Below are 14081 nucleotides of genomic sequence, written 5' to 3' on the forward strand. Positions count from 1 at the left end.
GGCCCTTGGACTCCAACACTGGCCCTGCTGCTCAGGCAGAGAAGCTGTGGCCTCTCCAGGGCTGTAGCCCGGAAAGCCCTGCCTTCGCCTGCTGATCATCTGCCAAAATGCCAAGTGGTCCTTGTGTAAACTGTGTTTTGTGTTCCCGGGGAAACAATGCTGCTTGCATTGTTTGGGGCTGAAATAGCGTCCTGGAGAGCCTCAAAGCCCTCAGAAAGCTCTGGCTTTCTATAAATACAGAGAGGCAACTGGGAAGGGGGACTGGAGCTTGCGACAGTCGCTAGAAGGAAGGTTTCTGCCCATCTCCAGGTTGTGTCACACATGCTTGTTGTCCGGACCACAGGGAGCCACAGCTGAGGCGCAGCTTAGCATCCTCTACACGTGGCCAGACGCAGGTGAGCTGGGAAGGGCTGTGCCTGCCTGGCAGGGCCTTTGTGAGGCTGCTGGCTGCGACCTGCACCCTCCCCGTGCACTCACGGGCACACGCACACGCGTCCCGCTCCCGGCCCCGTGCGCCCCAGCTCCCGTTTCCTCCCCGCGGCAGCCGCGGCGGGCGGGATTAGTGATTTATTAATGAAGCAGAGTGACTGTGCCGCTGGGGCGTGCCCGGCGGAAATGTCTGCTCCGAGAGATTGGATAACCCTCTGGCCTGTTTCCCCTCGCAGCCTTCAAACGGCCGCGGCTCCCAGAAGCACCATATCCTTTTCCTCTGGCTGCCAGCTCCCTCCCTCCCTCCCTCCCTCCCTGGGGCAGGCTGGCTGCCACTGAGGGCACGGGGCGCTGCAGGGACACCCTCGCTCTCCACTCTAGTGCCTGATCAATGGCACCAGTTACAGGATCATTTCTTGTTATTTGGTTGCCACAGGACCCATAATTAGTTTATTATCATCCATGGAGATAATAGATGTTGCATTCCAGTTGCTCTAGGAGTAAAGCTGTGTTTAACTCTGGGGAGCTCCAAAAGTAAACAACCAGGGAAGAACTGGCTCAGCGAGCAATTGCTCGTGGGCTGAAACCTTTCCTGGGAAAACTGAAGCCAGAAGCAAATATTTATGACTGACCTGTAAACACCCCTGAGGAAGGTTTCATAGAGGGAACCATCCCTGTTGTGCCTGTGCACCCTCTGGTCTGACACCAGGTGGGCTCTGGGCTGTGAACACCAGGACCTGCCCACAGGGTGCTTAGAATCATAGAATCATGGAATGGTTTGGGTTGGAAGGCACCTTAAAGCCCACCTTGTTCCAAACTCCCTGCCATGGGCAGGGACACCTTCCACTAGCCCAGGTTGCTCCAAGCCCTGTCCAACCTGGCCTTGGACACTTCCAGGGATGGGGCAGTCACAGCTTCTCTGGGCAACCTGTGCCAGGGCCTCCCCACCCTGACAGGTAAGAACTTCTTCCTAATATCCAATCTAAATCTCTCCTCTTTTAGTTTAAAATCATTCCCCTTTGTCCTATCACTATCTGCCTGTGTTTCCAAGCACGGAGAACTGGTGATCAGCAGTAATGCAGTGTGTCCCCAGCGTGGCTGAAACCCTGGGCCGTGGGGTGTGGAAGGAATGTGTGTGCACCCGCACGCACATACGCAGCCTGTGCATCCCGTGGCAGATCCTGCCCACCTCCATCAGCACAAACTGCTTCCAGGAAATGAGCTGGGACAGGAAACAAGCACTAATGAAGAATCCCTTGGTGAAAAATATGTTTCTACAACCATTAGATTATTTTGTCCTTGAGAGGCAGGGGAGGAGATAATAAAACAGTTTCACTGCATTCCAGCCTTGGCTTTGGGGGCACTGATGCTGTGCTGTCCAAGGGCCCTCTCTGGGGGTGCCTAATCACCCCCTTGTTCCTATCAGGCCCCACCTTGTCCCACACTGCTGTGGGAGTGAAAGCATCTGCTGTGGGGCTCTTCCTCTGCAACTATGTGCATTGGCTCAGGTCTTTACTGAACAGAGAGGTGGCCGTAGGGTAACCATCCAAAGAGCCAAAGCCAGAGCCCGCTTTGAGAAAGAGCCTGGGGAAAAATACATCCTAATTTAAGTGATGGCATGCTCCCTCCTTTCAGATCAGAAGGGTCCCTGTGGGGTTTGTGCAGGGGATGTGTGTCTCCTGCCAGGGACAGCAGTGCCTGCAGGTTACCCCAGCTGGCTCAGTGGGCACCACAACAGGGACACACAAGTAGCAGGGACTGTCTCAGCCATGAGATGTCCTGTGAACATCCTCCAGGCATGGGCTGGGGCATCTATTGAGGTTGGAGGGGACCTGTGCTGTCTTCTTGCATGTCTTCTGCCCATTCCCGTGGCAGTTCCCAGCCCGAGACTGCCAACTGTTCCACACCCTGGGGTGCCTGCAGCACCCACATCCCAGCTGAGCCCGCCGCTCGGCATCTCCTGGGCGGCCAGCAGCAGTGACATTCCTTTAGAGATGGGACGTTTCTGCTCAGGAAGGCCTGAAAAAAGCCAGGGACAAAGGGGGGAAGTGATGGTGGCTGTGTCTGGAGTTATCTTGCCGCTGCACTTGCGGGGGCCGCTGAGTGACAGCGCTTTTCTGTTTCGCTCCGGAGAGTCAGGAAACACTCATCTCCGCCGGCTCCCTTCCTGCCCTGCCTCGCCTGTGCTGTGGTTCTGTGGGTCTGGGAAGGGGGATGGAGCCCACCAGCCTTCCTGGTGGTGCCCAGTGCCTTCCCTGTGGGTCCCTGTGTCAGCACATCCTAAATCTCCTCAACCAAAGTCCTGAAGCCAGGTGGGCTTCTCCTATGCGGAGCATAGCCAGGATGGCAATGGAACATCGATGCCTTTTACCCAGACCAGCTTGTTCCAGCAGGTGGGAAATTGGTCAAACAGCTCCAGACAGCTTGGAAACCCCCAAACCAGCTGCTTTTCCACTGATTCTTCACTCTTTCAGTTCATTTAAATCAGATCATTTCTCTGACTCGGCTCCTCAGCAGACTCCCAAGAGAGGAAAGCCCGAGGGTGGGAAAAGGCAGGGAACTGCACATGGTCCCCTGGCTGGTGGGCATGGGAGCCTGGGATGGGAGATGCACCATCCTGGCCGTGCCACTGAGCTGCAGGAAGCTGGCAGAGAATCACAGCCCCACTCCTGCAGCCAAACTGGCCCTGGGATGGCTGCACAGGGAGGGGATCCCCCAGCACAGCCTTCGTACAGTTTCCTCAGCACAGCCTTAGTACAGGGTGCAGGACCATTGTATCCTCTTCCCTCAAATGGGAAGTGAAAGAGCAGTGGTAAAAGGATGTTTAGCTTAACCCTGTCTGCTTTGGAGTATCCTGTGATGAAATGTTGCTTTACAGCTTCTTCCAGAACTTACTCCACTCTGGATGCCAGTGATGCACCTGGGGCTGCAACAGGAACAAAGGAATCTGTTTTCTCTCCCTTTAGGAGTGAGAGAATCACACTAATGTTTTCAGTGGGAAGGACTAGTTTTTCCACCATGGAAAAAAAAGTGTTTTCATTTTGCTAATAATATTTAGTACTTCTCGAGCCAAAACCAGCCCCAGGGGCGTTGGCTGGACTGAGCTATGGCTTCTCCCACTCTTGTGCTGCCCCTGTTTCAGCCACACACACAGTCTGGTGTCACTGGTCCCTTGGTGCCAGTGGTGGGACAGGAATGAGGATTTCTCCTGCCTGTGTGCTTAGAGCCAGTGCACAAACCCCAGGTCCTGCCATGGAGACCTGAAGGAAGGAGTTTATGCAGCACCACAAGCACGACAGGAATCTGGTTTATCACTAGAGCTGGTTTAACTCTCCCAGGCTGTCCTGGTGTTTGAGGTGCATTTCAGCTTCTTTCAGACATGGATGTTTTATAGCTCACTTGTCAGCCAGGTTCTCTGCCAGCACTGCCCACTGTGGTTTCAGCCCCTTTTAACACTTTGACAGCCCTGCTGGGTCCTGTTTGCTTTGCTGTTTGTCCCAGGCTGGGGTGGGCAGGATGTGCTACACCACGAGGACCTGCTCTGATGGTGTGACAGGGATTTTAGGGGTCCCATTTATGGGAGGGTCTGTCACCAGGCCCTGCTTTCAGGCACTGAAAACACCATTGCTGGAGATTTTGCTTCTCTTTTCAGGCTTTTAAAAATTATTCGAAAACACAGAGGTTTCCACAGTGACTTACAGGTTTGGAAATGTGAGTGGTGTGATTTTTAATGGGGGTCAGAGAACTGCCAAGTTTCAGATCCAAAATGGAGATGTTTGCTTGGGCACAGACTGGGGCACCCCTAATCCCACCACATCTGGAGATGGCATTTGATCTCCTTCCCCTGGATGGATCCACTCGGCTCCTTGTGATGGAAATGTCACAGTCACTGCCTGCAAACCTGCCCCAGTCTCTGAGCTGAACAGTCCTACAACAGATTTTTCTAGGGCCAAGTTCCTAAAGTCCCGCAAAAACAGGGCTTTGTCATGGAAATGCTGAGACGACATTAATGGCAGTGTCCTGAACGCAACTCTAATTAAAGAGAGGAAGGAGAACTGAAGCAGGATGTCCTGTTTGGCTGCCCAGGATGGAAAGCTTGTCACAAATAAAGTGCATTCTCGTACTTTGTCTCCGTCCCTCTGCACAAGGCTTTCCCAGATTCTGCAAACGCTCGTTTTCTTATCTCTCCTGGATTCTTGTTTCTTTTCTTTTGAAACAGCTCCTCACAAGAATGTTTTTTCTCTGCCATATTCCCCACCGAGCTCTCAAACTCCCCCATCACATAAATGTCATCTCAAACACAAAGTGAATGTGCTTTTTATTCCTTGAACAAAATCACTTGGGCACAGTTGCTGGTTGGCTCTGTGCAAAGAAACTTTCCTATTAATGTTGCAGAACAAGCCCTGGTGAGTGAGCAGGGACAGGCAAATCAAAGCTGGGAGTAAGATGGCAAATGTTTCCTTTTGAAAAGAGGCTTTCCATGGAATCAGCCCAGGGTATGCCACAACCAATCTCTGAGCTGCTTCCTATGGTGGAAAAATAAATCAAAATCAAAACAGAGAAAAAAAATAAAAGAAAAAGAAAAAGAATTCAGAAATTACAGAGCAGTAATTTTGCTCACTGTGTGCCACAGGATTCCTAATTCACCCATTTTTGTACTCATATGGAACCTGCTGAGTGTTGGTCACTTCGTAGCTGGGACTAATCTCAGTAAAGCTCAGGTTTAAGGCTGACACTTGAACTCAAAGCACTGTCCCAGCAGCGCTCTTCAGCAAATCCAGGATTAACAACCTGGTGTGTTTATGGAAAATAAGATGATCCAACCTGAACTGTTCCTTTGTGCAGCAGGAGGAACTGGGCACGTGACGATGTCCTGCTCCAATGACTCCATTTCTCTGCTGGTCCCGATGTTATCGCTCCTGCTGTGACACTGGCTGTGGTGCCTGTGCTGCCCTGCTGGTTTGCTCGGAGCACAGACCCTCTCTGGGCTGGTGCCAGAGAGGCAGCAGCTCCAGGGCTGGTGTGAAGGCTGGATTTCTATGAATAAAGCAGCTGAAGGCTCCCTGCTGGGCTGGCACAGCCTCCCTGAGCCTTGCAACCTCCAGGAGTAGAGGGAAAATGAACTTTTGCTGCTCAGCTAAAGTTGGGTCATTCCCACCAATTCTCCTAGGCAAGTTTATCCTCTTTGTTGGGGCACTGGGGTGACACTTGGGCACCTGGATTGGGGTAGAAATTCCAGTGTCTGCTCAGCCCTGGTTGGGACTGATTCTGCTGCTTCTGATGGGCAATCAGGGGCTGGGGAGGGAATGAGCCCACTCCGGCCCCGTGGGGGACTTGGCAGCCCTGCAGGTGATGTGGGGCTCAGGGCTCCTCTCGTTACACCTCCAGCTCTGCCACTATCCCTGGCCTTGCACAAGCACTCAGAACCCTGTCACAATCTGCCCTACCTCGGCATTCCCGCCTGGTCCCACCACAACAGCTCTTGTCCCCCCAGTCTGGCCTGGAGTCCCAAACCCGGTGCCGTGACTCTGCTAAACCTGCCCTTCCTGTGAGGGGAACAAAACACCTCCTGGTATCCAGACCTAAACATCCAGCTGGGCTCTCCTGGACCTTGTGCCTTTCCCTTGTCCCTCTGCAGCCCTCCCACACCCCAGGGTCCTGCTTGGAGGGTGCATTCCTGAGGAGCTGTGTACACATCCCCTGCATGGCTGGCACGGCTCTGGGAGCGTGTCCCCGACACTGGGCATCACAAACTGCTGCTGTCACAGAGACTGGGGGAAAGTTTAGGCCTCCTCATTCCTGCAGGTTAATGAATTACCTTTATGCACCATGCACACCCCATGCTGAGAGCTCAGGGGGGAACAGAAATAAGAATAAAAAAACACGGGGCAGGCAAATTCCCATGTGTTTTGTGCACTCTAATCCTCCCCTTCTCCATACACCTCTCACAATGCTGCTCTGCTCACATCCAGGGCTGGACATGGGGTGGGCTCCCCACCTTGGCTCCCTTGATGTCAACAGACCCATGAGTAGGACCTGAAACCTTAATCAGGCTTCAGCTGGGGGAGTTTGGTCCAAAAGTTTTGGTAGCAAAGGGTAAACCAGCAGGTTGGATCTGGCAGCAGTGGCGGGGTGAGGGAGCAGAGCTGCTTGCACAGGGCTGGAGGTGACACCATTTCCTCATGCACTGAGTCATCCCAGCCTCGGCATTTCCAGATGCACCTTTGCCTAGTGCCAGGCTCTGCAGACGTCTGACCTTAGCAGAGATGATGCCTGATCCGTTCAGAACCGATTGTGTTTGTCCCTCAAGGTGTGTCTCTGCTCTGGGTTTGTCCCTCTGAGCGTTGGCCGGGGCATCCCTCCAGCTGCACGCACCGGGGACGGACAACTTCGGGGAAGAAAGGTGGAAGACTGCCAAAATATATTTGGAGAACCACAGATTTAGTCCTGAGAGGTGATTTCATCCGAGTTCAGCTGTGAGGTGTCTGTGATGTGCTGTCAGGGGGGTCCCTGCCCACGTTGCTCCCTGGAGCCAAGTGAACCCCTGGGCAGGCAGCGAGGCTGCCTAGATAAAAGCAGGATAGAGGCAACAAGAGAGCACAAAATAATCAATTTAACCACTAGGCCACATTCACTCTTCCTACAGTGATCACAGAGGAGCTCCTCCCTGGAGAAATTTGGCCCATTTTGTCTAATTAGTTTCTCTCCTGCCGACACTTGCTGACATTTGATGCTGACATTGCCCAGCCGCGGCTCCACGTTCCGAGCAAATATTTTGGTTGGATGGGAGAAAAACTGCTCTGAGGAACTTGTTTGAGTATGTGGGAACCCGAACTGCAGCTGGATCCCCTGAGCTCCCTCGGGGCCCTGTTTATTACCTGCAGCCCTGGAGGGAAGCAGGCCTGGGAAAGCGATGCTCTTGCTGCAGGATGCAGGATGTGAACTGTTAGCCTGGGCTCTGATTTTGGGGCAGAAACCCCTCATGCAAACTCTGTCAGGGGTCCAGCACAGGTCTGACTGATGTGTGAGAAGGAGGGAAGGGTGATGAGTCCCTCAGCTGCAGCAGTTTATAGCCTAATGCTCTTTTCCCAGGATTTCTCTGGCAAAGTGCTGGGTACCACAGGGAGGGCCCTCGCCTTGACTGATGCATAAAACTGACTGACTCAACATCTTAAAATGCCTAATGCCCCTGGAGATAGGATGCTCAAGCATCTCAGCAAGGTTCAACTGCATATTCTCCAGCTTTGGAGCTTCCTTGGAAATCTGGCTTGCGAGGAGGAGAAAGAAATATAGAGAAAAGTACTCTGTGGATATTCAAGGCTCACTAAAATGGAGAGTAGTGGTGAGAACTAAAATGGTTTGGATGAGACCACATAGATGAGACCACACAGATAATGTTTTGACTCTTGGTCAAGCCCCTGAGACCTCATCCTCTTCCCAGAGAAGCTGGGAGAGGGTTTGTGGTTTGCTGAAAAGGGACCAAAATTGGGCCAGTGTGAGGTCTTGGCCACATAAGAGGTCAAGTTGATGCCCTGCCTGCTTGTACAGACAGCTATAAGTAGGACTTTTGGGGAAAAAGACGAGGGGATCCACTAAATCCCATCCAGTAAGTCTCATCTGACTCACCAGCCTGGCAGCGCTGGGGAGGGACAGAGAGAAAAATGGTAAATATTTTTCAAAAAATACCCAGGGACTGTCCCTCCCGGGCAGGAACTGCTGACAGGTTTTGGTGCCGCCCTTCACCTTGGATAAGTAAGAGGGGAGCACCCGGAGCCGTGTCTGCAGTCGGGCCCCGCCGCTGAAGGACGGCGAGAGCAGCCACGGGAGCCCTTTGTCAGGAAAAAGCCTTCATGACTGTATTTGTGCAGGCAGCTCTAAAGGCTCAGACCTTTATTCTTTCAGGTTTTTAAACTAAAGGTCATTTTCTCTTCCCTTCCAGAATTTAAAAAAAAAAAAAAAAAAAAAAAAGAGAGAGAGAAAAAAAAAAGTGAATTCCTCTTGACGCAGATCCCCTTCCCCTCTGGATGGGAGTTCAATTGTTCTTGCAAGCAAACTCCAAATCTGCCCCTCGCATTCACTTCCTTTTTCCTGCCTGAAAGGAAACAGAGATTTCTGACTGTGTGAACTAGTCCTTTATTTAAGGATACAAGAAAATAGCTAAATGCTAATTCAGTGTGGCTCTATGCACTTTAGCATGTGGCACGGCAGAACAAAAGAAAGAGAAACATATCCCCGCCCTTCCCAGCTGAATTGTAAACTGCCCACTGGTTTGAGTATAATGGGTATTTATGAAAGTTATCCTAAAACATTTACTGAAGTCCAATGCAAACCCAAACCGCTCAGTCAGGAAGTTTTTAGCTACCAAAAATAATCACCAGGCCCTGGCTAATATTTTTAACGATCATGCGTGCTTGGGAATTTCCTCTTCCCTCCATGGAGATAAGTGATTAAACAAAATAAAGGCAGTGGCCATTTTGATACACTGCGACGTGTCAGAGAAGAGACATATCAACAGTTCTTTTTTTGTATCTTTTTCCTAAGTCTTGACTTCTGCATTCACTGTCTGACTTTTAGGCTGAATCCCACTTCTCTATTATGTTGCTGAAATCCAGTGAAGTCAGCAAAAAAGCCATGAAAGTTTCCTGGGTAGGACTTTTAAGCCAAGGTATGAGATCCACTGAGGGGGGAACAGTTATCCATTACACACCTTATTAATTCTGTAAAAAGGACATCGAGCTCTATTCAGCTCATGTTATTTGGCTTAATCATTTCTTTAGAACAAACAGCATTACTGTAACGTCCTGTCCATTCTCCAGGTCTTCTCCATGGAGACCTGCTCTGGCCTTAATTCCACACAATGGGATCAGAAATGGACCTTGGAGTGCATTTTTCCATACACCAAGTATTTTTGAAGTAGAAAACTTTCAATCAGTTTCAAGTGTTCTCTTCTGCTACTGGGCACATTTAAAATGTCAATTATTGTTCTCTACAATGACCAGTAAGTGTTGCTGGGAAAGAGGTTGTGGGCTGCAGGCAGGGAGGAGGAGGAGGGCCCTTAGCCCTCAGGATTTTGGTGCAGAACGGAGTAACCCCAAAGAAGTCACCTTTGTAAGGGCATGGAGTGATAGGACAAGGGGGAATGGCTGCAAAATGAAAGAGGAGAGAATTAGATTATATATTAGGGAGAAATTTTTCCCTGTGAGGGTGGTGAGGCCCTGGCACAGGTTGCCCAGAGAAGCTGTGGCTGCCCCCGGATCCCTGGAAGTGTCCAAGACCAGGCTGGATGGGGCTTGGAGCAACCTGGGCCAGTGGAAGGTGTCCCTGCCCATGGCAGGGGGTAGAACTGGATGAACTTTGACATCCCTTCCAACTCATACCAGTCTAGGATTCTGTGAAATTAATGGCAGGTCTGAGGGAATCCTTGACCGATCATTTGGTGTAGCTTTTGGCAGAGAATTCAAAATGCATATTTTTGGTCTTTGCTGAAAGCAAAGTTCTGCATTTAGGATTTGGATTCTGTTATCATAGAATAGAAAAAATAAAAGAATGATTGCACATGTATCCATCTTCAGAGATGTTCCTGGTACAAGAAAATGGCAGCTAGATTAACTTAGTGAAGTTTTGGCAGTGGAAAATATTTTCCCATCTTTCTGTGGTGGTGGGAGCTGATTCCAAGGCAGATGCCAGGGATGTGCAGGGAGTGCACCTCATACCTGATGGAATTTGGTGGGGGGGAATGGGCAGGTGTCTCAACCCAGTAAGAAGCCCAGGCACCTGGGTCCCTATTCTGTCTGTGACAATTCTTCTCCGTAGGGATTTGCAACAAGAGAGGCCCCCACAGTCCCAGTGGCTGAGGGAACGTGCTCTGTCCTTGCATGAGCTGGAGGCACTGAATCCCCCCACAGTGCAGATCTAATCCATCCTGTGTGTCTTTCCATTGCACACGGGTTTCTCAAAGATACAGTCTTGCTCAAATATTTTCTGAGTGCCTGATACCTTCCTGCAGCCAGGGGAGGTATCTGTGAGCGATACAAGCTGCTCCAGCAGGACAACACTGAAACCTTATCTCTCACCAAAGGGCAGATAAAGGAGCCCTTTACCACGCTGGCTTAGCAAAAGGGAGGCTCTGGGCTTTTTCCCATCTCTGTCCTCGATGTTATCACAACAGCAGCAGTGAGGCACGGCCACAGCCCTGACATTGGGTACACGGGGGTCCCAGTGGTGCCCCAGAGCACATTGCTGCAGAACAGGGGAGTTTGGCAGTTTGTCCCCCAGCCCAGGGTTTGCTGCTTGTGTGCAAGACACCAAATTGCACAATATTTAGTCTCTGCTCCCTGTCTCCCTCACTTTCTCCCCTTCTCTTATCAGGCTTTCCTTGAACTCTTTGTCAAGAGTGAGAGGGGAGGCTGAGCCCTCAGGGTGGCTCAGATGAAGCACAGCAAGGGCTGGGCTGTTGTTCAGCCCACCTGAGTGGGAGCTGCTCACCTTGGTCTTACAGAAACTGCCCACCACGGTGTTACTCCCATCTTACAGCTGGGGCTGCAGGTGTTGGTGCTTCAGTAGTGTCTTGGGGTCACTCTGATTCAGGAAAGTGCAGATGGACAATGTGCTTCACAGTAAGGTCTGGCTGATCTCTTGATGCCAGTCTTAATTTTGCTGGAGTTGATTTATGGCCCTGGACAGGCTGACCTTGATGGCACAAACTCCCCCACACCTCTGACAAAGCACAGGAGCACGTGCAGGGCTTTAAGCGTGTGCTCAAGCATTGCTTGCAACAGAAATGTTTCCCTGGCCGGGGGCTGTGTCCCACATGGAGCCTTTGCTTTGGCTTATTTCCACCTGCCAATCTTCTGTAAGAAGCACTACTTAAAGTCAGCATCACAGAAGTCAACTCCCAGCTTTCTGTCATCACAACCCCAACTCCTTGTGCAATATGATGTCGAATATCTAATTAACATATGGGTAGCAATTAGCTTTTGGTGTTAATGAGCAGCTGCTAGTACAAGTGGGAGGGAGGGGAGGCCTTACAGATGTCAAAAGACCTTGAAAAATGTCTTTATTGCAAAAGTGGAGACTTTGATGAGGAATGAGAGATCTGCACAAAGGGAATGTCTTTGCCTGGGGAAGAGATCCAGCCACGCTCCAACAGCATCTGCAGCCTCTGGGTCAGAGGCAGATCCAGTCATCCCTGGAGGATATTGCAGGGTGCTTCCCAAGTGTTGAAAATTAGGAGTCTCTGACTCTCACTGTGAGAGATAAAATAAGCATTTACTGTGAGATAAAAACCTAGAGATGCAAAGTTCTTTGGGCAAGCTGGAAACAGAGGAAGACTCAGCAGAGGCAGCTATCCCAAAGCATCTTTTCTTTACCATTTTTCTTTTCTTCTCTCTTTTTTTTTTTTTTTTTTTAAGACTAATAATCAAAGACCTTTTTGAAAAGACTAATAATCAAAGAGCTCAGGGAACAAATATTCCCCAAAGAGCTCTGCCAAAAGAGCCTTCCTCAGTGTTGTTGCTTTGTGACTGAGGGGAGGGTCCCACTGGACATGGGGCTGCAGAGGGCCCCAAAACCCCTCTGCAAACAGGAGCCTGTTGGTCCTCTCAGCTCATCACCCCACAGCATGGCCCCATCCCAAACCAGGCATCACGTGCCCAGGTTCAGGTCCTCCCCAGACACTGCACTAATGAAGTTTTGTTTAACAACATTTTTTTGAACCTTTAGGGAAATTCGAGTGGGAAAAACACAATGTCAACCAATCATTCACATTTCGAGGCTCTAAAGTTCAAAGCTCAATTTTGGAGCTGGGATAGTCTCGGAGGAACTTTTTTCCTGAATTCTGATTTCTCTGAAATGTACAACATTCTCTGCAAAACGCAGATGAAATTCCTTGTCATAGAAAGTTTCCAGCAGGAGAAGACAAATGTGTTTCCCAGCCAGGCTGTGGATGCCTGACAGACTCCCAAGGCTCTCCCTGCGCAGTGAGAAGCACTAATGAAGAATTCAATCTCTGAACTTGATTAATTACGGCTGCACTGTCGGGTATTCCCAGGGCATCCTCAGAACTCCTCCATCCTGCCCCGTGTGTGGGAGGCACATTGTAATCTCCGGGCTGGACTCTGCCCAGTGTTGTTCCCTGTTGTTTTCCCCATCATCCTCACCTCAAGGACAGACTGGAGAGTGGCCAAGTGGGTTCAGAGGTGCCACATGTCCCCAGGATCTTGTGAGATCTGGGCATCTAAGACCAGGTGCCTCACAAGAAACAGCAGTGAGGGGATGAGTTGAGTGGGGTGCAGCTCATCCAGGGGATGGTGGGGAGCATAGGGAATGTAAAGAACTTATTGAAATGTGGCTGCTGGGGGTCTTGCCCTGGTAGTTGTGTCTCTGACTCTCTGCAGCATCACAGTAAGCAGCACATGCTGGCACAGAGCAGCCTAAAAAGGCCAATAAAACAAACCAGAAAGGACTTGGTTTCTCAGGAGCAGCTGAGACTTGGAGGGAAAAAAAAAAAAAAAGACATGTAAAAGTTCCTGCAGCAAAACCGTGGGGGAAAACACCAAACACAGCCTCAACCTTAAAGGGATCAGAGTGGGCAGGGTGTATTCAACAGCAGCCACATCAGCTGACAGGAGGACAGCATGCCACACTAATTGGCCTAAAGCCCACTCCATCCCCCTACTCAATTCACGCCTGACAGGCCCTGAATGCCATGGAGCAGGTCAGTGGTGGAGGGGGCTCACGGCCTTTGGAAAAGCCTGTGGAAAACACGTGTCCCGGCTTGGGGCTGCCTGCCCATCTGCGTGCTTTGCTCTGGTGGGTCCACTGCCACCTGCCACCGTGGGCTACACAAAAGGTCACCTCAGGATGGGCTGGGAGCTGCCAGGGAGCTAGAGCCCCAGCGGAGATGCCAGCAGGAGGTTGGGGGACAATGGGAAGTGCAGGCAGAGGCAGGACTGTGCGTATGGCCAGCATGGCCGAGTGTGCAGCACCAACACCCTCTGGCTTCCTCCCTCCCTCCCTCCCTCCCTCCCTCCTTCTCGCACACCATAACTGAGCCTTGGCTGACACCCAGGCTTTCCCCCAACACCGACCTCCCCGGGAGGACAGTGGCGGCTCTGCAAGATGAGGCGTCACGATTTCAAATGTAAAAACACCCATTCATATGGCCCCTGCTGACCAATTCCCACTCCAACAGCTATTACTGAGGACTCCAAAGACTGGGTAAACAGGAAACGTTTTCCACACATCCCGCTTCACTCCTGCGGCTCCGCTGCTGAGGCCAGAGCAGTTCCGCTCCGTGCCTGGCTCTGCGTGCACATGGAGGTGTGGGTGGATGATGTCCCTGTCATGCCCTGTGACCTGCACTCATCCCAGGGCAGAGGACACGGGAGAGATGGCACAGGACCAAGCAGTGGTTGTTTCAGATGATAAAATTTGAGTGTAGTGTTTTCGGGAGGATTCCAGGAGCTGTTGAGAAGGCTCTGCACATTATAGGGATGAGCCTGTGTGTCTGCTGATGGTGGAGAAAGCTCTCAGCTCTGGACCTGAGCTCCCAGTGCTCAGCATTTCTGATCTGAACGGAGCATCCAGCGCTGCCTCATCTCACAGGTGACACGTGCCATCTGTGTGAACCCTGTACCTTTCCACAGGGAGAT

Source organism: Pseudopipra pipra, chromosome 20, assembly GCF_036250125.1.
Source record: "Pseudopipra pipra isolate bDixPip1 chromosome 20, bDixPip1.hap1, whole genome shotgun sequence".
NCBI classification, from domain to species: Eukaryota; Metazoa; Chordata; class Aves; order Passeriformes; family Pipridae; genus Pseudopipra; species Pseudopipra pipra.